Consider the following 23,996-nt stretch of genomic DNA (forward strand, 5'->3'; position numbering starts at 1 on the left):
ATGGTAAGGACAAATAATGTATTATGGAAAAGCATGATAAGGTTTTACTTAGAATCAATTCTTTATCAAATTTCCACCTTGGTGAAAGTTCTCTAAAGTCTATCACACAAAAATGGACTATTTTATAACCATATTTTGAAGGCTCATCTAGTTGTATGACCATGAGACAGAGCAGTAAGGGAACAAAACAATGAAATATTTTTATAAACTGAAAATAAATATTACCCATAATGAACTTGTCTGAATAAGTATGTGTCATTTGTGGGGGAAGGATGCTTTATGACCTTTCAAAATTTTATATTTAATTTGCCTGTGTGACAACTATGCAAATCAATATTGGGGGAATTATGTAGGATCCTACATGAGTTATTCCTTTTGTGAACCTATCATATCAACTTTAAATAAAGCTACCAAGCAGTGTTTTAGAATCTACAAACTGAAGTGGTTAGGAATCACTGTGTTTCACTGGCAGTTGTCATACAGAACAACTGCCTGACCAACCTAGTGGTCTTCTATGATGGAATGACAAGGTGAAGGTGAAGGTGAACAAGCTATGGATGTCATCTATCTGGACTTCTGTAAGGCCTTTGACATGGTCTCCCCCAACACTCTTCTCTCTAAATTGGAGAGAGATGCATTTTGTGGATGGACGGTTCAATGGCTGAGGAATTGGCTGGATGATCGCATCCAGAGGGTAGTGGTCAACAGCTCAATGTCCAGATGGAGATCAGTGATGAGTGGTGTCCCTTGGGGGTTTGTACTGGGACCAGTACTGTTGAATATCTTCATCAGTGACATAGACAGTGGGATCAAGTGTACCTTCAGCAAGTTTGCTGATGACACCAAGATGTGTAGTGGGGTTGACATGGCTGAAGGACAGGATGCCATCCAGACAGACCTGGAGAAGCTTGAGAAGTGGGCCCATGTGAACCTCATGAGATTCAACAAGGCCAAGTAAAAGGCCCTGCACCTGCGTTGGGGAACCCCCCAGTATCAATACAGGCTAGGGAATGAAGGGATTGACAGCAACCCTGCGGAGAAGGACTTGGGGGTACTGGTGGATTAAAAGCTGGACGTGATTCAACAATATGCACTTGCAGCCCAGAAAGTCAACTGTATCCTGGGCTGCATCAAAAAAAAGAGTGTCTAGGAGGTCAAGAGAGGTGATTCTGCCCCTCTACTCTGCTCTGGTGTGACCCCCACCTGGAGTACTGCATCCAGCTCTGGAGCCCTCAGCACAGGAAAGACATGGACCTGTTGGAGGGAGTCCAGAGGAGGGCCACTAAAATGATCAGAAGGATGGAACACTTCTGTAAGGACAGGCTGAGAGAGTTGGGGTTGTTTAGACTGGAAAAGAGAAGACTCTGGTAATATCTTATTGTGGCCTTTCAATACTTCAAGAGGGCTTATAACAAATATGAGGATTAATGTTTTAGTAGGACCTGTAGGACAAGAGGTAATGGATTTAAACTAAAAGAAAGTAGATTCAGACTAGATATAAGGAATTTTTTTTTTTTTTATGATGAGAGTGGTGAAACACTGGAAGAGATTACCCACAGAGATGGTAGATGTCCCATGCCTAGAAACACTCAAGGTCAGGCTGGGTTCTGAGCAACCTGTTTGTTGCAAGTGAGTTTGACTAGACGGCCTTTAAGTGTCCCTTATCCAAACCATTTTATGATTCTATGAGAAGGAATGTCCCACAATGGATACTACCAAACTTAATTTATTAAGTATATGAAGCGAGAGATGAGCTATGTTAGGAAAATCTCACTCACTCACATGCTCAAGTACAGGAACACACTCTATCGGCTGAGACTGTTCTTTTCATGACCCAGGAGGATGCAGCTGAATCCACTGGAAGGTAATAAATACTTCCCCTGGCCTGTCTCAATGTCAGGTTTTTCAACAATGGCTTGGCTCCAACATCTGAGTCTTCCACAGTGGGCACTTGGCTTCTACACCATGTTGGGCATCATCACAATGATGCTCCTCTAATTACTGCTGAGCATTTTACTAGCCCAATCTTGGAATGGGCTGTCAATCAGATCTGCACACAATATCATAGTACCTCTTTCCAGCAGTTTCAGGTGTAATTCACAATTACTCTTGTGTCGTTGTATTACTATTGTGTCACTGATGGTTACATTCAGTTCTTATTTGCATTGTCTTGTTTGCCACAGCTCACTATACTCGGCCCCAATGTGCATTGATCTCAAGCTCTTGGCCAAAGCAAGATTTATGTCTATCCATGCCGTAATAATATTCCTAATCATAGAATCACAGAATCATCAACGTTGGAAAAGACCTTGTAGATCATCCAGTCCAATCACTATCCTAACACTGACAGTTCTCAACTACACCATACCCCTCAGCACTATGTCAACCCGACTCTTAAACACCTCCAGGGATGGGGACTCCACCCTGGGCAGCCCATTCCAACACCCAACAACCCGTTCTGTAAAGAAATGCTTCCTAATATCCAGTCTAAATCTTCCCTGGCACAACTTGAAGCCATTCCCTCTTGTCCTATCGCCTGTTACTTGGTTAAAGAGACTCATCCCCAGCTCTCTGCCCCCTCCTTTCAGGGAGCTGTAGAGGGCGATGAGGTCTCCCCTCAGCCTCCTTTTCTCCAGACTAAACACCCCCAGTTCCCTCAGCTGCTCCCCGTACGACCTGTGCTCCAGACCCTGCACCAGCTCCGTTGCCCTTCTCTGGACACGCTCGAGTCATTCAATGTCCTTTTTGTAGTGAGGGGCCCAAAACTGAACACAGGAATCGAGGGGCGGCCTCACCAGTGCCGAGTACAGAGGTCAGATCCCTTCCCTGTCCCTGCTGGCCACGCTATTGCTGACACAAGCCAGGATGCCATTGGCCTTCTTGGCCCCCTGGGCACACTGCTGGCTCCTGTTCAGCCGGCTGTCAATCAACCCCCCCAGGTCCCTCTCTGACTGACAACTAACAGCAGTTTGTGGAGATTTTTTGTGAGGTGTGATTTGGAATGATGAGAAAGTCCTTTCAACTCACAAGTGTGGTCTTTCTCTGACCATATATGAGGACTATTAGAAGGAAAGTCTTTTTCTGCTACTGGGTTTTAAAAGTAAACCACTTGAACCCTAGCAATCAGTTTGTATGGCAGATTATAGAGATGGTCCTGTACCAATCTTCCCCTTCTAGTAAGGATAAATAAGAGAGATAATAAATTTTACACAGGGAATGAAGATGACAATGTAAACATGGGATAGATATCCTTATAGAATAGGTTAATATGAGGTAAATTACTTACATGATATAAAATATATTAGAGCACCTAGATGTGAAGATTCAGGGCCAGAAAATTCAATTGAAAATAATAATGCATTTCAGGTGGAATTTAGGAGATGTGATACAGGGGAAAAGAAGAGATTAAACTGACCATAAAACTGAATATTTGTGGGTACCCATAAAAAGCTTGTAGGAGACAAACTTTGTATCCAAATATAAAGATGTGTTAAAGAATGAGACTTCTGAGAACAACATGGAGGTAGAAAAAGCAGACAACTGAAAAATAATAAAATAAAGAACAAAATTTCTTCTACGCTTGGGTCCAGAGCCCAAGAAAAATAAATAATTTGAGAGAGAAGAAAATTCAGGATCACTTCATGACAAAGAAAGATCTTAAGGTGGATGATCAGAAAACTACAGTAACTGAGGGAGGCCTATAGTAATTGAGGAGTTGTTAAAAAAATAGCTGAACAGTTAAAACAAGATACATCTGTAAGAAAATTGGAAAGAATTTTCACAGTAGCTTTCATGGACATTTTATTCATGGTGAGAAAAAAGATGCTCACAAATATATCCAGAGCATGATCTAGTATACCTATATAATAGCCGCAGAATGACTATGATGGTTTGGGGATATTGGTTAGAGATATGAAGGTTTAGGAGAGCTTCAAGATTTTTAAGGAATGTGTAAAACCTGAATCCGTTAACTCTATTACTTTTTGTCTGGGCAAATAGCAAATTCAATGTTTCTGCTCATTAAGTTTAAACTCTATAGTTGTTAGTTTCAATAATACGAAAAAGAGGTTTTACAGAAATCATAATTAAGGCTATAGAAGCCATGGAAAATTGGCAATTTTTTCACAGGTTTTACTGAAGAATGTTAGAATTTTTTTTCATTTTATTTCTAAAATGAAAATGCAAAAGGTTTAGTCTACTTAGACTTAAGTAAAATTGTGAACTTTTTGTCCTGTTAAAAATTACTACAGATGTGGAAGTGATGAAGATTAATACAGGACTTACAATGTGAGTCAGAACCTGGCTATGAGAAGACAACAGCCAGTCATAGGAGAAGTAAATTATTGTAATGGAGACAAATCCTTCAGAAATATAGTAATCTGGTTTGGGACCACATAGTACAAAAAAGGACTAAGCATACATTAATGGGATTTGTAAAAGACAAAAGAGGGAGATATCAATATGAAGAAAGATTGAAATGTATTCTGTTTGCCATTGGTGACTGAAGTAATGGAAATTCACTGAGATTACATAAAACATAAATTTAAGGAAAAAAGAATTTTATTTATTTTTTTTTTTTTTTAAACTGGAGACATACCAAGTGACTGAATGGCTATTGCGCTTAATTACTATAAAAGGATTGTGAAATTCTGGAAAAGATTAAACAATGTTTTTTTAAGCAGAGAGAGGTTACTACTAATTTCATTTTACAAGGCACTGATTAAGACCATGTTCAGAATACTGCGTACAATTCTGGTCACCTACTTTCAAGAAAGATTAAGATAATAAAGGAGCAGGTGTAGAAAAAAGATTTTATGGTGATTAGAGGAATGCAATGGCTTCTTCAGCCTAAACTAGAAGAAAAAAATGAAAATAATTTTGATGCAGACTGATGTATTCAGGGGTAGATGTGAAGGAAGGAAAAGAACTATTTAAACCTAAAAGTATGTGTATCTAATCATATAAAACTATATGAGAGACTCAGGACCAAATCTAGAAATGGAAATTTGAAGAAGATTTATAAGCAGCTAGAACTGAAAAGGTCTTTCAGACTTGGTAGCAGTGTCAAGATGTTTTAAGATTCAAGAGCTTCAGGAGTAAATCTTACAAATAAATTTTAGTTCATTATAACTGAATATGTGATATTAGTGGTGACATTGTCTGTTGTGGAGGTTCGTGTTAGAGATAAGAAGGAGACTGGATCACAGTGTGTGCTTTGCCCTGTATTAATCTCATTCAGAGATAATTTTTTATTTTTGTTTAAAGAACTGCTGCTGCTGGACATGGGAATAATGGCGTTGAGAACTTTTGCTGTCTTTCTGTGGTACAGCATAACTATCACATTCGGTCTTTTACTTTTGTTAGATTTACTTACTTTGGTAAGCTTACTCGGAAATGGTAATGATTTGGTTATCACATATCTTGCTATTGCTTTAAATGAGAAATATCTTAAATATTATCCTGATAAGTTAATGTTACAGGACTTCTCACACGTTTAAAAGTAGGAGTATGTGGAAGTATCTTGCTGAAACAGGGTCTTAAAATGTAGATTTAATGACTCATAAAAATAATTTCAACTATAAAAAACTTACATAAGACACACAATTAATCTAAAAATGCAAAGTACAGAGACAGATGAATACCTTTTTTTATTCAAAAGCAGTAAGCATATTCTAGAATGTACAATATTTAAGTAATTTTAAGTTTAAAGCCTATTAAATCTAGGATACTTTTAAAAAGCATAATCTTCATAGTTATGTAAAATGGAATAGTCTGCATTTATGTGTTGAGGAGAATGGTGACAGAAATGTGTTGGTCTGTTTATCTGTTCCTAATTATTACACAGAGAACATCAAAATTGGGTTTCAGAAAACCTACGTGTTACACCACAAAAACTGAAGTTGATGCTCAGTCAGAACTTTCTTCTCCCGGCCTTCTGTATTCTCGCAATGGTAGAAGTGGTAAAACAGACAGGAAATTCAAGAACTGGTCTTTGGCTGCTCTGTCATATATTTTCCTTGCCTTCTGTGTCTTGAGTCCTTCATGGATGAGCTTTAAAGCTTTTGGTTGTGTCCCATATTCCTAGTTCTTCTCTTTACTGTTCTTGGTCTAACCATACAGATCTTTACTCTGATATTTATGATGTATGTGTTTGTGTGTGTGTGTGTGTGTGTGTGTGTCTATCTATGTGAAATGTTGACGTTCAAATACCTTTTCTAGTGAAATTCAGTTTGGCTTTAGCCTTATTTCTACTCCAAAAATAATATTATTTAAAAAATAACTTGGACTTTATTTTCTACTTGTTTTGCCATACTATTTTTTTTTTCTTCGCCACCCTCTGTATCCATGTTTTCATCTACCATACATATTGAGGGGAAAGGCAAAATTAACACCAATCTTCCTGAGTAGTGGAGATACAGATGCTGGAGATATCTCATCCTTGAATACCTTTTAGAAGATCAACTGCTATAAAATGCCTACAGCTTGTGTCTGTTATTCAAAATGGTTTTGGGGAAAGTATGAATTGAAATACATTTATTTGCATCTTATTTGTTTAATACATCCTGAAATGTTTATGAGAAAAATGTATGTTGTGTGAATATGCTTGTTCTGGTGGGTACATTGAAGACATGCAGAATTGATGAGGTTGAAAGGGACCTCCTGAGATTATGTTCAGGCGAGGTCAGCATGAGTAGGTTGCTCAGAACAGTGTTCAGTTGTGTTTTGAATATCTCTACAGATGGAGATTTCACAACCTGGCAGGGCAACCTGTTCTATTGTTCAACCACCTTCACAATAAAAAAGGTCTTTCACGTATTCAGATGAAATATCATGTATTTTAGATTGTGCCTGTTGCTGAAGGGAAGTTGCTACAAGTATACTTGAGATTTTACAAGATCTCCTGACACTGCTAATGTATAGGGACCAGTAAAGTAGGACATTTAGTTTTAACACTAACCATCACTTGTGTTTTACTAGCTTTTATTTTTCCTGTATTTTACTGCAATATATATAATTTCATTAATACTCTTTTCCTAACTACCCTCTGTAGTCATTACTCATTTGTAAGATATTTTGAAACCTGTAACTCCTTGCCTAGTGGACATAAGACAGGCCTTGGACAGTCTGAACCCCCCCCTGAGTACATCCCTGATAACAGGAACCTAAAAAAGTGTCTCAGAAGATGCCAGTGTCAAGATAAGTGACTGGAAGCTGGTATAAACTAACCCCCTTGGAACAAACAGGAGCTAAAGGATGGATGAAGTAACTCTATGACCATGTATGGACACACGAAACCTAAAGTTGAACCAACGGACAGTGTGAGGAAGACTCTGTGGACCACTAAGGAGGGGAGAAGACCCTCACTCTATTTTCACTACACATGCTCAGACTATGTAAATGAATTCTCAGAACCAACTAGCATAAGACTCCCTTTTCTAGGAAATCTAATGAATACATGTGGTTTTCCTGTATATTAGTCAGAGTGTTTTGTTAGTAAGTGAGGCACTCATGGTGGAGCGATCCCCAGTGCTGCCCAGCGCTGCTAATAAAGAATACCCGCTTAACAGTTACACTCAATTTTGACTGTTGAGTGAAGCTCTTTGTTTCATTGCCTCTTGTCCTTTCACTGGACCCTACTGATAAGAGTCTACCTCCCTATTCTTCATTCATTTCCATCAGGTATTTATACACATTAATAAGATTTCCCCAAACTTTCCCTTAATCAAGTTGAACAGATTCAGCTCTTTCAGTCTCCCATGCAAAATATGTTACAGTCCCTTAATCATCTTCATGGTTCTTTGTTGTACTTGCTGCAATAAATACTTACACTGGGGAGCACAGAACTGCACACATCACTCCAGATGTCACCTTACCAGTGCTGAGTAGAAAGGAAGGATCACTTCCCTCAGCCTGCTGTCAAAACTGTCCCTCATGCTGCCTAGGAGACTGTTGGCCTCTTTGCTGCAAGGGTACATTCTGGCTCACCTTTAGCTTGTTGTCCACCATGATCCCAGGTCCCTCTCTGCAAAGCTGCTTTCCAGACAGTAAGCCCGCAAGGTGTACTAGCACAGGAGGTTGTTCCTTTCCCGGTGCAGGACTTGGCATTTTCCTTTAATGAACTCCATGAGGTTCCTCTGCCAACTCTCCAGCTTGTTCAAGCCCTCTGGTGTATCAGCCACTCCTCCCAGTTTTGTATCATCTGCAAACTTCCCCTGTAGTACAGACCATTAATTAAGATGTTAAGTGGTATTTGTCCCAGTATTGACCCCTGGGCCATATCACTAGTGACTGGTCTCCAACTAGATTTGTGCCACTGATCATAATAGTCTGGGCCTGGCTTTTCAGTCAGTTTTCACTTCATCTCTTTGTCCACTTATCTAACCCATCCTTCATCAGCTTGCCTAGGAGGATGTTATGGGAAACAATATCAAAAGCATTACTAATGTCAAGGTAAACAAAATCCACTACTCTTATCTGACATCCTAATCATCTCACTGTAGAAGGCTATGAGGTTGATTAAGTATGACTCTCTGTTAAACCATGCTTACTAGTCCTGCCCACCTTGTCTTTCATGTACCTGGAAATGGTTTCCAGGGTTAGTTGCTCCATCAGCTTCCATCAGACCGAACTGAGGCTGTAATTCCACAGACTATCCTTCTTGCTCTTCTTGAAGACTGCAGTGACGTTTTCTTTCTTAGTATTGCAACCATACATTTCTGTTATTCTGCATAAGTGAATTTTGCCTGTGTTTGAGTAAATTTATACACTGCCTGATATACTCAGGCATATCAGAGTATGTCAGGCGGTATATCAATAACTCATATGAATTACATGTTTGACTTTATCTTCATAGCTTTAGAACTTTTCCCCTCCATTAGTGTTACAACTTCAGCTTCTGTTCTTTCACGTAACTAGTTGCTTAGAAGTTATGGATAAGTAATATTATTCAAGTAATAATCCAATAGTTCAGACAGATTCTGACCCACTGTCCTGGTTCAGCTAGGATAGGGTTAATTTCCCCAGCACTGGGGAGGGAGCTCCAGCCGGGTTATTTGATACCATGCTGATGTCAGGTCCAGGCACCAAAGCACAGGAAGTTCTGTGTTGCTTTTGTCCCTGACAGTACCCACGACAGTACTGCTCTAGCCTTGTGGTATATCTCTGTTTATCTGTTGCCCTGTTTACTGTTATTACTGCTTATTGTTATTATTGTTGTTTGGTTTATTATTTGTTACACTGTTGTATTGAATTTTTCTTTATGTCAGCCCCGGGGTTTGTGCCTCACTCCCTGCCCCGTCTGGTCCGAGGGTGGGGGAGGGACAATGGCAGCATGGTTTCTGGTCCCGGCAGAACCTAAACCACCACATCCACCAATCTAACTGGAAGAAATTAACTGAATGAAAAGTATGCTGAGCTGTCTTTACTGCTTGGCATTTAAAGCTGGCTCTATATAGCTGTTTATTTGGAGCTCTGACACTCATTTTTATTTTTCCTTTTCATCTCAGTGGTTCTTAAGAACTACTGAAAGTGAACCAACTATTCACCTTGTCTGGGAGGAGATGGAAGCACTTCAAAAGGAGACTGAATCCTGCTTGTGGGAGACACTTGCTTCTGGTTCTGAATTTGCCGAGAGATTTTTCCTTGCAAGATATAACACCATGGGTGTTTTTCTTTGCTACATTTCTGGTTAGTAAGATGCCATTACTTGCCACTGAAAGAGAGTTGTTGTATCAAAGCTTAGATCAAAGCCATTGTGAAGGAACAGTGAAAAAAAACTTTTTAATGCTTTTAACTTTTCATACTTTCATTAAAAGCCTTGTACAAAGTGTAGGTGTTTTTACCTCTTCTTGACTGTATTTTCATATGCAAGTCTTTGCCACATTTTAGTGAAGAATATATATATGTTTTCCAGGAGGGAGCTAGGTATGGTTTTCTATAAGGAGATACATTTGGACCTCCCCACACATTCAGAATATTGTCTTACTTATCTGTCAGCATCATACTCTTGGTTCTGGAGCTATAAATCTATTTGGCTGATCTGGATAACCAGTTTGTTCACCAACCTACATGAAATATTCTGGACTGGGAGAGAATGGAAATGTTAAACTGAATTAATTAAACATGTTACTAATACATCTGTAACAAGTGCAGCAGGTCTGAGTCATTAATTTCATACAGTTCAACCACAGACAAAGTCTTCAACATTTACTACATTATCAGTGCTGTAATGTGCGCTTTCTTATAATAACCACACTCAACATAGCATCCATTCAGTTCTCTGCTTTTTGTCTTTATGCTGACATGCCTGAAAACACTAAGCAAGCAATAGTGTTGATTGGGTTTTTTGGATCCTGTAGTATAATTCCTTTGTTTAGCATTGTGGGGTAGGAATGTTATGTTAAGAATTATGACAATTAATGACAGAGACAGCAGTTTGATTGGAGATATGCAAGCTAACATTAAAAAACTTTTTTGGATACTGATAGCATTATTTCTGTGGCAGTAGAGAACTCAGTCTGGGCTGCTACAGCCAGCCAGGTCCTTGCAAAAATACTTAAACAATTTGTTTATGTTGACTTCTTTGCTTCAGTGACTCTAAAACCAGCAGTTCTTCAGCTAATCAGTTTAACTAACTCACCTCCACAAATTTACAAAGAAATACTGAAATAGGCTTGGGCACCAAGACCAGTACCTAGATAAACAGTTTCACATGTCAGTCTGATGCTGTGAAGTGATGGAGACGACATGATGTGGGATGATTTTTATGAGCCTAGATGAATGGCAGCAAGCAGTTGTGATTACTTACAATAAGCACTTGGCAAAAGTTATGAAACACATCTACTCATATAGAGAGACAAACTAATTCCTCAGTTTGGAAGAGCTACTGTGCCTGGTGCTCTCCTTTGTCTGTGAAGGTATTAGACATCGTAACATATTACAAACATCTGTCCGCATGTGAGGTGTCATGACCAGCATGTCCACAATGCAGCTGACCCCACAATAACAGTGAATTAGGCTGTGGTTAAAGCAAGGGATGGAGGAAGGGGCAAGGGATACATTTCCCTTGGCTGCATGGTAATGCTTCTCTCTTCCTCTTACACACCCCACTACCCCACTAATTACAGCTTGTTGACTTGGCTTATGAGGCGCTGGAATTTAACCGTGGTGGTGTCTCTCTGTAAAAGGAGCTCCCATAGCTGTGAGATGGAATTATACCATGGTGACTTTAAAATATTTCATTAATAATGTGACAGTGAAGAGACCGGCATCTCATAGTTTACACTAGCTGAGGATTTAGAGGTGCCTTTTTAGCTACCCTGGGAACCACTTCAAAAGTTTCCCTTACAGGGATGTCATTAGGCAAAGTGATATTGATAGGAGAGTAATACCCTTCAACAGCAGATCTGACACAGTCAATACTCAAAAGTAGAAACATTATGCAGTTAGTGACCCATTAATCTTGATCTGTATCCCATAGCCAAAACTAAAGCTGTTTCTACCTTCAGTGTTAGCCACATAATATAATAAAGTCAAAATTTTCCTAATGGGCTTCCGAGTTGAGTACATTTTCTGAAAAATGGAAAACAAAATCATGCACAATTAGATAATGAACAGAATATAAAAAAAAAACCCCAACGTTACTCAGGAGTCCACATGGAATCCCTAAATCCTTCCATCAGAATAAGATACTCAGCCATGGTTATAGGAGATCACTGAAATTAGGCTTTAAGAAGTGGTAAACACCTCTCCTTCCTCTGCACTGGTTATTACATAGAGTGTGCTAGACTGCAGAAGGTCTGAAAAGAAAGGAATATTCCAGAGCATCTGTCAAAGTCCACCTGTATGCTTTGTCTTTTTTTTTTTTTTTTCCCCCCTGTTGCAGATATTGCTCATTTGTTACCCTTCTCCATATTTTTATTTCTTCTATCTCATTTGTATATTTGATGACCTAATCTATAAGGCAGGGCTCCATTCCTGCTAGCTGGTGTTAGCAAGATCAGGTCATGTGCAGCAGCTCCAATTACTTTAGAGTTATTTCTAGAAAGAAGAGGACTGTTACATTGCAGCCCTTAAAATTCAAAGTACACACATCACCAGCAACCTGAAAGTCCAGAACTGATTGTGGTAAACTCTCAGCCCAGACATTCCCCATCATAATTTAGCAGTCTTCAAGCAATCTTCAATCACTTACCATTATTGTTTTAATTGTCAGAGAAAGAACAAATGAAAGGATGACATCCCTCGGAATGAGTTTCTTTCTGATGTCTATTATTTTAGAAGGAAGATAATGTTATGCAAATGTGAAAAGATGAGTGCTTTTTCCTTTTGGTTTTAACATTAGAATTGTTTCCAAGCAGCTAGTCAGTTGTTTAAATTTCTGAAATATTTAGGTTTTCTAGTTTGTTCTCCTGTTTAGCTAAAGGTGCAGAATGTCACAATTAGTCTCATATTAAGACAATTATCTTTTGTTTCCATGATATAGGTCTTCTAATAAGGAAATTTTGCTGATTTTTTTTCTTAATACTCCCTCCCTTCCTCTTTCTTCCCTCTGTCCCTCCCTCTGTCTCTCCCTCCCTTCTATACTTATTTTTTTCCCTTCCCTCACCCTCTCTTTCCCCTTCTCCCTCTCCCTTTCTTTCCCATGAAGAAACCAGCTGGGTGAGTTGTGACTCAGAACCTTTTTAGAAATCCAATTTTGCCTCTGCTAATGGCCCCTATTGAGTTTTTGTTGAATTCCCTTAATTGTCTGGTTCCTCATGAAATCACTATGTTTCTGTGAATAATGCATACATAACTGAATTCTTTAAAACCATACTTTCTTGGTGATTAAGCTCTTTTCTCCCCTTAAATCTCAAGTGCAGGGGAGTTTCCTTAAAGTAAGAACATTCCTTTTTTTTTTTTTTTTGCTTAAATGCACCTTCAAAGTGAAATAAAGATTAACTGGTTTTTAGCTGACTTCACAAAATTAATACCCTTTCACTTCATACATTCAAACTGTATGATCAAATTTAAGTCAAGCCAATCCTCCCCTAGGCACACATTACTGTTCCACCTATCTCCTCTCTATTATTAGTACTCACAATTAATTTGTCTTATGAAGTGCTAATCCAGAACCTTGCTCAGGCTTCTACACAGTGTACTGATCCAATGTTGAGGGAGTTTTCAATATGATCCTGAGAGCCAGAATAAGACAAGAACAAGGTCAAATGCTGTACACTCAAAGCAGGTTTTTAATATTAAAAGTGAAGAAGGGTAGCAAAAGGACAGAAGGGAAGGACAGAAATCAAATAAGCATCTGGAATAAAGCCACAAGAATAGCTACCACCATGGATCCAGCAGCATCCCATTAGTCTTCAGTGGTGGTGTACACTGAGCAAAGTTCTTGGCCACCTTTTAAGTTTGCTTTATCAGCTGTTTAGTATATCTGCCACCTTTAGCTTTTCCTCCACTCCCACAGGTTTTTGCTGACTTCATGCTTCTTGAGCTATCATCTGACTTCTGGGGCAGAAACGCTCACCTCTTATCAGTTCAATGGTGAAGGTGCAAAGTCACTAACAACACCATACAGCACAAAGTATGGGGCTTATACAATGGCTGCTGATCAGCGGTCCTTGTGCTTGATGAGAAACACCTGGTTTCACTCAGTCCACCTGTCCTGGGTTGCAGTGTATGCTATTACCATCCTCATGAGCTGTTGAAATCAGGTGGGGCAGTGTTTCCTTGCCTCCCCACCTGCAGACTATCTTTCTGCTAATGGCCCATCAATGCCATGCAGCATGACTCATCATCCCATTGTGAGATGCTCCACCCAGAGGGAGAAAACCAGCATTTCATCCTGGATATAACCTGAGATTCTGAATACCAGAGAGGCTCTCTTTTCCACGGGATTTCCAGAGGACAGGAGCTACTTAGCCACCACTGGACTTTTCTGAGGAAGAGCAGATTTTTTTTTTTTCCTACAGGATCACCGCTTCAGGGGGACTGCAGCCACCGTTCTACCAGACTGCTACCACCACCCTGATTAACAGGGTGTCAGGTTGTATTCTGACTCTGTTAGTTTAACTCAGTGTTATCTGCCTTTTTTTTTTTTTTTTTCTCCTTTTTAAATTGCTATTCTGACTTGGTGTCTCCCACTAGTTTGTTTTCAAACTAGCACATATTTTGGCTCCCAACATGGGGCCTGACTGTTGAGAAAAGTCAGAATTACAATTTTGTATTGTAAAAGCCACCTACTTGCTATGATGTTCAACATGCTTACATGGGTCTTGTATCTAGCTCTCTATATTTTTCCGCACATGGGGAACTATCTGCCAATTTTAATGCTCCTGTGTAGATTAGGGTATGGTATAAAATTTGCTTTATTAGTCTATTATGCCTACTGCATGATAACCTCCAAGACGGTGAACATAATTCAGAATATATACTCAACTTTGTCTGCATGTTCTGCTTTAGGCTGCTACATCTGGGGCCTCAACAATCATACCCATACCCTGGGGGGAGGATTAAAGAGTGTTCTTTTCCAGCTTTTCAGGCCGGACACAGCAGTTTTTGGAAATATTGAGTTCTCTGTGGATGTTAAGGATAGAATAATCTTCTTGTCAGTCCTTCTTTCTCTATGACCTGCACTGTGCACACCATGCTTAGGATCAGAGCTATGGCACAGTATCCTCAGCATGAGAGGGAAAAAAAGAGCAGAGCAACAAGCACTAGGTCTACACAGACCGTCACAGAGGAGAAAGAAACCAGGTGCAAGACAACAGCATTCATGTCTACGCAGACTGACACAGAGGAGGAAAAAACCAAAGGCGCTGAAAACATCTCCACACAAGCCATCACTGAATCAGAACAGCCTAAACCGATTGCAGTTGCCCCCGTGCAGAAGAAGAAATTAAAAAGCAAATCAGTCTGCATAGTGACTGACGAGGATGCAGCAGGACCTTTGCACGCAGCAGAAGAGGCAGAGCCAGAGATCATCACTCGGTCGCTATCCCTGGGTGAGCTGCATGACCTGCGGAGGGAATTCACCCGCCAGACAAACGAGTCTGTCCTGACCTGGCTACTCAGCATCTGGGACGCTGCAGCCAATGACACCATTCTGGATGGAAGTGAGGCCAGGCAACTGGGATCTCTGTCCCGGGATGTGGTCATTGACCAGGGGATCAGGAGAACCCAAGAAACACTCAGCCTCTGGCAGCGACTGCTGACAAGTGTAAGGGACAGGTACCTTTGTAAAGAAGACCTCCAGGTGCACCAAGGAAAATGGAGCACAATGGAACAAGGTATCTGGTGCCTGAGGGAATTGGCTATGATGGAAATAATTTTCTCAGAAGATGAGAGATTTCCTAAGAGCCCAGATGGTGTCCAGTGCACGTCACAGATGTGGTTGAGGTTCGCACGCCTTGGACCAGAGATGTACTCCCGTTACCTGGCAACGCTGCAATGGAGGGAAGGTGAGGACAGGGTGGGCATCTTGGTCAACAAACTGAGAATCTACGAAGACACTGTCACAGCCCTGTTTCGCACCCATGTCTCCTCCGTAGAAACAAGGCTGGCTGAGCAAGTCCAAAGCTTGATTGAAGAGGGCCATCAGAAACTGAAAAAGGAACTCAAGGAAGAGATTTACCACATCTCACCAGAACCAACAAGAGTCTCTGCCATTAGGAGCAGGCGTCCCCCAACTAGGGAGAGAGGATACACACCATGAGGTAATCTCTGTTTTTTCCTTCAGGAACATGGAGAAGACATGAGTAAGTGGGATGGAAAACCCATCTCCTCTTTAGCAGCCCGGGTACGTGAACTAAAAAGAGGTACAACTACCACAAGAAGCTCATCTAGAGTCAACACTGCTCCAGTCTCTCGCACACAGAATTCCAGATGGTATAGGGACGATAATATGACCGATCCTCTTGAAGGGACCTCAGAAGCATATTCACCAGAGGGAAGCAACATGTACCATGACCAGGAATAGAGGGGCTCTGCCTCTAGCCAGGTAGAGGAAAGGGATAATCGGATCTTTTGGACTGTGTGGATACAAGGGCCTGGCACATCTGACCCACAAAAATACACAGCTTTGGTTGACACCGGTGCTCAATGTACTCTGATACCATCAAGGTATGTGGGAGCAGAACCAATTTCTATTTCTGGGGTAACAGGAGGTTCCCAGCAGCTGACTGTACTGGAAGCTGAAGTGAGTTTAACTGGGAATGAGAGGCAGAAACACCCCATTGTGACTGGCCCAGAGGCCCCGTGCATTCTCGGCATAGACTATCTCAGAAATGGATATTTCAAAGACCCAAAAGGACATCGTTGGGCTTTTGGGATAGTTGCTGTGGAGACAGAAGATGTCAGACAACTGAATACATTGCCTGGCCTCTCAGATGACCCCTCTGCCATGGGACTGCTAAGAGTTGAAGAACAACAGGTGCCAATCGCCACAGCAACAGTGCACCATCGGCAATACCGTACCAACAGAGACTCTGTGGTTCCCGTCCGTGAGATGATTCGTAAACTGGAGAGCCAAGGGGTGGTCAGCAAGGCCCATTCACCTTTCAACAGCCCTATATGGCCTGTGTGTAAGTCCAGTGGAGAATGGAGACTGACGGTGGATTACCATGGCCTGAATGAGGTCATGCCACCATTGAGCGCTGCTGTGCCAGACATGTTGGAACTTCAGTATGAGCTGGAGTCCAAAGCTGCAAAGTGGTAGTCCACTATTGACATTGCCAATGCCTTCTTCTCCATTCCTTTGGCAGCAGAATGCAGGCCCCAGTTTGCTTTCACCTGGAGGGGTGTGCGATACACCTGGAACCGACTGCCCCAGGGGTGAAAGCACAGTCCCACCATTTGCCATGGACTGATCCAGACTGCACTGGAAAAGGGTGAGGCTCCAGAACATCTGCAATACATCGACGACATCATCATGTGGGGAAAAACAGCAAAGGAAGTCTTTGAGAAAGGACAGAGAATCATCCAGATTCTTTTGGAAGCCGGCTTTGCCATCAAAAGGAGCAAAGTCAAGGGACCTGCCCAAGAGATCCAGTTCCTGGGAGTGAAGTGGCAAGATGGACGATGTCAGATTCCCACCAAGGTCATCAATAAGATCACTGCGATGTCTCCACCGACCAGCAAGAAGGAAACACAAGCTTTCCTAGGTGCCATAGGTTTTTGGAGAATGCACATTCCCGAGTACAACCAGATTGTGAGCCCTCTCTACCTGGTTACCCGCAAGAAGAACAATTTCCACTGGGCCCTGAACAGCAGCAAGCCTTCGCTCAGATCAAGCAGGAAATTGCTCATGCAGTAGCCCTTGGCCCAGTCAGGACAGGACCAGAGGTGAAGAACGTGCTCTACTCTGCAGCCAGGAACAATGGTCCGCCCTGGAGCCTCTGGCAGAAGGTGCCTGGTGAGACTCAGGGTCGACCACTGGGATTCTGGAGCCAAAGCTGCAGAGGGTCTGAAGCCAGCTACACTCCCACAGAGAAGGAAATCTTGGCCTCCTATGAAGGAGTTCAAGCTGCCTCAGAGGTAATCGGCACAGAGGCACAACTCCTCCTGGCACCCCAACTACCGGTGCTGGGTTGGATGTTCAAGGGAAAGGTTCCTTCCACGCATCCCGTCACTGACACCACATGGAGCAAATGGATTGCTCTCATCACACAGCATGCCTGTATTGGAAACCCAGATCGCCCTGGGATTCTGGAAATTATAACAAACTGGCCTGAAGGTGAGACTTTTGGATTATCTTCTGAAGAAGAGGAAGAGCAAGTGACGCGTGCTGAGGAAGCCCCACCATATAATGAGCTACCGGAGACTGAAAGACGCTACACCCTCTTCACTGATGGTTCCTGCCGAATTGTAGGCGCTAACTGGAAGTGGAAAGCTGCAATATGGAGCACCACACGACGAGTTGCACAAGCTACTGAGGGACAAGGTGGATCGAGTCAGGTTGCAGAGTTCAAAGCCGTCCAGCTGGCTTTGGATATTGCTGAACGAGAGAAGTGGCCGAGGCTCTATCTCTACACCGACTCATGGATGGTAGCTAATGCTCTGTGGGGATGGCTGGATCGCTGGAGAAAGGCCAACTGGCAACACAGAGGGAAACCCATCTAGGCCGCTGAGATTTGGCAGGACATTGCCACCCGAGTAGAGAAGCTAACCGTGAAGGTTCGACACATGGATGCTCATGTACCCAAGAGTGGGGCAAATGAAGAGCATCACAACAACGAGGAGGTGGACTGAGCTGCCAAGCTGGAAGTGTCTAAGGTGGATCTGGACTGGCAGCACAAGAGAGAATTATTCCTAGCTCGTTGGGCCCATGATGCCTCTGGTCATCAGGGGAGAGATGCAACCTACCGATGGGCCCGTGACCGAGGGGGGGACCTTACCATGGACAGCATCTCACAGGTCATCCACAGTTGTGAGACCTGTGCTGTAATCAAACAGGCCAAGCAGATGAAACCTCTGTGGTACGGTGGACGATGGTCAAAGTACAGGTATGGGGAAGCCTGGCAAGTTGACTACATCACCCTTCCCCAAACCTGCCAAGGCAAGCGCTACGTGTTGACCATGGTGGAAGTAACCACTGGATGGCTGGAGACCTACCCTGTGCCTCATGCTACTGCCCGGAACACCATCCTGGGCCTGGAAAAGCAAGTCCTGTGGAGACATGGCACCCCTGAGAGGATCGAGTCAGACAACAGGACTCATTTTAAGAACAGCCTCATCAACACCTGGGCCAGAGAACACGGTATCGAATGGATATATCATATCCCTTATCATGCACCAGCTGCCGGGAAAGTTGAACGCTGCAATGGACTACTTAAAACCACCCTAAAGGCACTTGGTGGGGGGACCTTCAAAAATTGGGAAGTGAACTTAGCAAAGGCCACCTGGATGGTCAATACCAGAGGGTCCATCAATCGAGCTGGTCCCACCGAGTCTGAACCCTTGCACACCGTGGATGGAGATAGAGTCCCTGTGGTACACCTGAGAGGTATTTTAGGAAAGACTGTTTGGATTAATCCCACCTCAGGTAAAGGCAAACCCATCCATGGGATTGTCTTTGCTCAAGGACCTGGTTACACTTGGTGGGTCATGCAGAAAGATGGGGAAACCCATTGTGTACCACAAGGAGACCTAATCTTAGGTGAGAACTGTGTGTAGGGTTTCATTGTATATGTGGGGGTGTGTGTGTAGAGTTTAAGGAAGGTATTGATTTGGGATGATGGAGATGATAATAGAATAAGGGGTGGATTATGTCCTGGGTTGCAGTGTATGCTATTACCATCCTCATGAGCTGTTGAAATCAGGTGGGGCAGTGTTTCCTTGCCTCCCCACCTGCAGACTATCTTTCTGCTAATGGCCCGTCAATGCCATGCAGCATGACTCATTATCCCATTGTGGGATGCTCCACCCAGAGGGAGAAAACCAGCATTCCATCCTGGATATAACCTGAGATTCTGAATACCAGAGAGGCTCTCTTTTCCACTGGATTTCCAGAGGACAGGAGCTACTTAGCCACCACTGGACTTTTCTGAGGAAGAGCAGATTTTTTTTTTTCCTACAGGATCACCGCTTCAGGGGGACTGCAGCCACCGTTCTACCAGACTGCTACCACCACCCTGATTAACAGGGTGTCAGGTTGTATTCTGACTCTGTTAGTTTAACTCAGTGTTATCTGCCTTTTTTTTTTTTTTCTCCTTATTAAATTGTTATTCTGACTTGGTGTCTCCCACTAGTTTGTTTTCAAACTAGCACACCACCTCTTTAAGGCTTATCTAAGGAGTTTGTCAATGCAACTGCAAGGGAGTGGGAGGGTGCATTTTTCGATACACTCCTGCTTCCTTGGGTGATATTCCTTAGATTAATTACAAAGGCCACAGCTGGTCCTTGATGAATGTTCGAGGCCTTACTGACACCAGCCTGTGACTCAAAGCACACACACAAGCAAGCTTTGACACAATCATTTGACATTTCAGTCTTTCACATGCAGTACCAGAATTCATAATAATAATATTCTAAAAGCATAATACCAAAAAACCCTAAAGACCAGTTTGTGTTTGAAATGCATGGGCAAGTAGAAAGCACAGTGGGCAGCCACCCTGGCAGGCAATTATTTTAAGTGTATTAACTTCCCCAATCTTTGGAAACCTGGCCCAAGGAATGTTATGAATGCTTTGGAATTCAACATATTTTCCTCTTTGTCTCCTTGCATAGCTGAAACCAGCTTGAAGTTTCCTGTTCTTCTATCCATTGGATTACATTATTTCTCTCTGTACCACTCCATGAAATCAATTGACAATTCTCAGAGTCTAGGTAAGAGCCTAACTTATGTTTAAGGAACAGAGGAGATGGAAATCAGGAAATGTGGGAACTAAACAAGGAAAATTACATTTCCATGGTATGTGTGAAAAGAAGTAGATTCTGTCTTGGGCAATCTGGGAAATATTAGATATCTGGGATACAGTTAACATCACAGACAAAAATTCAGAACGTTGGCTGACAACATGCAAAATCTCTGGAGATACACAGTGACATGGTAGGGTGTAAAGCATGTTTATGTGGCTGAAAATATCCCAAATATGACATCACTAAACCATGCCCTATTTCCAGATTTGTTTCTTGTTTTTCAAGTTATTTTTTCCATTATTATCTATACATCTGTGGTGTGTATAAGTGCACTGTACAGTATACTGACTCAAATGCAAAGGTGTGTTACACTTGAATGGAACCAGTCTGACCTGAATGATTTGCAGTGACTGAGACCTATCAGGTCCCTCTTGCATGGCTATGGTCACTGAGAACACTGCATGTCTAGAGTTTGCTGTATGAAAATCACAAACCCCAGGAATTTAGCATTTGATCAAGTTTTGGGACAAATTGTTCTCATTTAGGACTTACAAATTATCAAAGAATTTGGCAACTGTGGTTGGCAAATGAAAGTAACATGAAGAATGAAATGAAACTACTTGAAATGCACAGTAAAGATAAATCTCTGTTACTAAATTTTTGCCTATACTCAATAACTTAATACAGAGTTTTACTTGGTTGTCTGAGGTTATTTTATTCTTATTCCTTTTGTTTTAAGCAGGTAAAATTGCCTGATATTAGTAATGGAAACTAATTTAATAATGCAGCTAGGAACCTCTGTATAAAATATGATTAATTTCATTCATGCCTTAATAAATTAGGAGAGTCCTCAGTGAAGTTTAGACCTTAGAGTAAAATCTATGCCTATTATCTCCAAGTGATGGACAATATAGTAATTGTGTCAGAAAGTAATCCTTAAAAAGTCTGAAAAATATGGTTTTTGTTAATATCAAGATATTGCTTGCTAAAGTAAAATAAAGTTTGATCTGACTAAACAGAGTAAATTCTCTATTTCTCTTTAACTCATGTAAACACATGCTACAAACACACTTCCTTTAGAAAATACACTTGCTCTGCAGCTCATTCCATGAATAATCACCACTTAGCTGTAATTTGTTCAGCAGTGCAGTTTTGCACTGTAGCTTACATGATGTGGAATAAATAGAAGGAGAAGAGAAGGAAGATTTTCAAAAGGGCAGTGGGGAATGGGGGGTTTTGGCTTTAAGAGTCCACCCTACAACTGTGCATCTTATTTTGTCTGCAAATTCTCTTTTCTTTATTCAATATCCTAGATATCATAAATACCTAACAATTTAGGAAAACCTGCTTCAACTTCTGGCCATGGACATGGTCTCCTCTCTGCAGACAGAAACATATCTGGGCAGCAAACCCCACTGAAGTGATCAAGAGCCTCCATTTGTGCCTGCTCACAGCCTCCAAATAGAAGTCAGGATGTTGATATTATACTACACAACTGGAAAGAAGAGGGACAAGTGTCCACTCAGGGCCAAAGCATTGACCCCAGTCTTCCTCTAAATCTAGGAGTTGACAGCAGCACCCTTCCTGACCCATTACACCCCCTTCTGAAACAACAGCATCTCTATGGGGTTTCTTGTGTGGCATGGGAAGGCTGTGGATCCATGGCTGGACTGTGCTGTCAAAGGCATCACAGTTTCACTGTGCTTGTTCCTCTAAGTGTACGGAAATGTTAAAATTAGAACTCAGTTCCTCTCACCTCTGCTGCATGAGCAGTGTGGGAGGATCTTAGTTTTGGGGCTCCATCATCTGTAGAAAGAAATGTTTCCATAAGTATGTCAGCAGCAAAAGAAAGACCAGGGAGAGCCTCCATCCCCTGCTAGATGCAGGAGGAAACATGACAATGAGTGATAAGGAAAAGGCTGAGGTGCTTAATGCCTTCTTTGTCTCAGTCTTTAATAACAAGACTAGTTGTACTGAGGGAATCCAGCCTCCTCAGCCAGAAGACAGAGACTGGGAGAACGATCCCCCCCACAATCCAGGAGGAGACAGTCAGTGACCTGCTGCATCACACAGACACACACAGGTCTATGGGGCTGGATGGGATACACCCGAGGGTGCTGAAGGAGCTGGCTGGGGTGCTCGCCAAGCCGCTTTCCATCATTTACCAGCAGTCCTGGCTGACTGGGGAGGTCCCAACAGATTGGAGATTGGCCAATGTGACACCCATATATAAGAAGGGTCAGAAGGATGATCTGGGAAATTACAGGCCTGTCAGCTTGACTTTGGTGCCCAGAAAGCTGATGGAGCAGCTCATCCTGAGTGCCATCACACAACACGTGTGGGACAACCAGATGCTCAGGCCCAGTCAGCATGGGTTTATGAAAGGCAGGTCCTGCCTGACAAACCTGATCTCCTACAACAGGGCGACCTGCTTATTGGATGAGGGAAAGGCTGTGGATGTTGTCTACTTTGACTTTAGTAAGGCCTTTGACACCGTTTCCCACAGCATTCTCCTGGTGAAACTGGCTGCTTGTGGCTCAGATGGGCACACGCTTCACTTGGTAAAAAACTGGCTGGATAGCCGGGCCCAAAGATTTGCGGTGAACGGAGTTAAATCTGGTTGGTGGCCGGTCACGAGTGGTGTCCCCCAGGGCTCGGTTTTGGGGCCACTCCTGTTTAACATCTTTTTTGATGATCTAGACGAGGGGATCGAGTGCACCCTCAGTCAGTTTGCAGATGACACCCAGTTGGGTGGGAGTGTTGATCTGCTCGAGGGCAGGGAGGCTCTGCAGAGAGACCTGGACAGGCTGGAGCCATGGGCTGAGGCCAACTGGAGGAGTTTCCATAAGGCCAAATGCCGGGGGCTGCCCTTGGGCCACAACAACCCCCAGCAGTGCTACAGGCTTGGGGAGGAGTGGCTGGAGAGCTGCCAGTCAGAGAGGGACCTGGGGGGGTTGATTGACAGCCGGCTGAACAGGAGCCAGCAGTGTGCCCAGGGGGCCAAGAAGGCCAATGGCATCCTGGCTTGTGTCAGCAATAGCGTGGCCAGCAGGGACAGGGAAGGGATCTGACCCTTGTACTCGGCACTGGTGAGGCCGCACCTCGATTCCTGTGTTCAGTTTTGGGCCCCTCACTACAAAAAGGACATTGAATGACTCGAGCGTGTCCAGAGAAGGGCAACGAAGCTGGTGCAGGGTCTGGAGCACAGGTCGTACGGGGAGCGGCTGAGGGAACTGGGGGTGTTTAGTCTGGAGAAGAGGAGGCTGAGGGGAGACCTCATCGCCCTCTACAGCTCCCTGAAAGGAGGGTGCAGATACCTGGGGATGAGTCTCTTTAAACAAGTAACAAGCGATAGGACAAGAGGGAATGGCCTCAAGTTGCACCAGGGAAGTTTTAGACTGGATATTAGGAAGCATTTCTTTACAGAACAGGTTGTTGGGCATTGGAATGGGCTGCCCAGGGAGGTGGTGGAGTCCCCATCCCTGGAAGTGTTCAAGAGTCAGGTCGACATAGCAGTGAGGGATATGGTGTAGTTGGGAACTGCCAGTTTTATGTCAATGGTTGGACTAGACAATCTTCAAGGTCTTTTCCAACCTAGATGATTCTGTGATTCTGTGAATCATGATAATGTCTACTGAAGAAATTTT

Source organism: Athene noctua, chromosome 6 (genome assembly GCF_965140245.1).
Source record: "Athene noctua chromosome 6, bAthNoc1.hap1.1, whole genome shotgun sequence".
NCBI lineage: Eukaryota > Metazoa > Chordata > Aves > Strigiformes > Strigidae > Athene > Athene noctua.